This window comes from Perissodus microlepis, chromosome 7 (genome assembly GCF_051167445.1).
Source record: "Perissodus microlepis isolate ML-2025 ecotype Zambia chromosome 7, ASM5116744v1, whole genome shotgun sequence".
Taxonomy (NCBI): Eukaryota; Metazoa; Chordata; class Actinopteri; order Cichliformes; family Cichlidae; genus Perissodus; species Perissodus microlepis.
Window position 1 is genome coordinate 61,866,232 of NC_140467.1, and position 1,742 is coordinate 61,867,973.

The following is a 1,742-nucleotide window of genomic DNA, read 5'->3' on the forward strand; positions in this document are numbered from 1 at the left end:
GTAAGCCTGTTTGTTCATGGATGCTTTTTGATTCTTTTTCCAAGTAGGCTTAATTTAGTTTCAAACTTTAATTGTGAAATTAAATACAAATATGTGTAAGATGACAGGATCATTAATAAGCACTTATTTGTAGCTTTCTTGTATTGCTGCTAAGGTCAGTTTTGAGGGGAAATATTTACAAATGTTTTAAATCTTTCTTTCAGTTATATCTGCAGGCAATCTCTAAAACTGTGTAACAAGTTTATATGCTTGCTGTTTTCACTGCTGTTAAAATAAAGGTGAACTTTTCAGCACTCACATTTTTTTTTTGCCTTTTTTGTCAATAACATTTAGTTTATATTTACATTATTATATTGTACATAGGCAAGAAACCAAGGACTGAATTTTTATGAAGTTGACTTAAAATAATTAAGTAGGATTTAAAGCCATAATCTGTGTTGCAGGAACATAATTATAATGCCTTTATGTTACACAATTTCATTAAGTACCACTGACAATCAAATATACGTTGGTGTTAAACTTTAAAATGTATCAACATTACGTAATACATTGATATTTTGGTAACGAAGTGATATCTGCCCGATATCCGTGCTCTCTATTTATTAATAAAAGTCAAACTTCATTAATGGTAAGTGACAGAGATCTGATGAGTTCTTGCTGGTTTGTATCCACAGGAGGATACAAGCAGCTGCTTCTGTTTGTAGTCACCGTGCACACATGTTGTGTTTAATTGTGTCCGTGTTAATTTTTAAACACGTTTTTTAAATCAAATGTTTATGTATACATCAAGATTAATGTTCCAAACAAATGACACTATACAGCAAATACATACATAGACATATGCAGCAAAAGGAATCTGAGAAGATGTTTAACTTCTAAATGTTTAAATTGTTTGTTTGTTTGTTTGTTTTATATCGTTCAAAGTCTGTCAGTTTGTCATTCCCTGTTATTCCTGCTGACTGATCACTCAAATAAAGTGACACAACATGACCGTGGGTCTGATTTTTCTGGTAAACTTGTTTAGTAGTCCACTGGAGACGTATACCCTGTTCTTTGAACTTTAATACTGGACAGAAAATCGTCTCCTTCCAAAAACAAAGGGTAGCATTAGTATGAACAGCAAAACAATGTAGAAGATTTTCTTTTCTCTTTTCTTGTGTCTGTGCTGTGTCACATCATTTTGGCTCAAAAGAGTTTACTTTATTGCTATGTTAGTTTTTTGCTATTCTATTACTATATTTATATTTGTATTGTACAGCACTTTGGTCTACCAGGTGTGTTTTTAAAGTGCTATACAAATGATGATGACGATGATGTTTACTGAACAGCTGAAAGACTTTAAAACAAACCTGTTACTTTAATGATATTTCTGTGGTACTACAGAGTCCAAAAAAAGTATCACAGTAATAATTCATCCAAATTGTAACTTTTAACTGTCATTATCAGCCCAAAGGTTCACAACCAGTGCATCCCTGATAGAATGTAAATATATATACAAATCTATAAATTGTATTATGTATATAACTGTGAAACAAACATAATGGACCATTAATGTATCATAATAGTACATTTCAGAATTTGGGGTATACTTGCAGGTGGGATGAGTGTCTGTACAGCTCCTCCTGTTGATGTAAAAAAAAAAAGTAAATGCCAGTTTTTTTAGGTTTTCATGTTGATGTTGTAACACAGTAAAGAATTACTCTTACAGAAATAAATGTCATTCATTTTTTCAAATTGCAGTT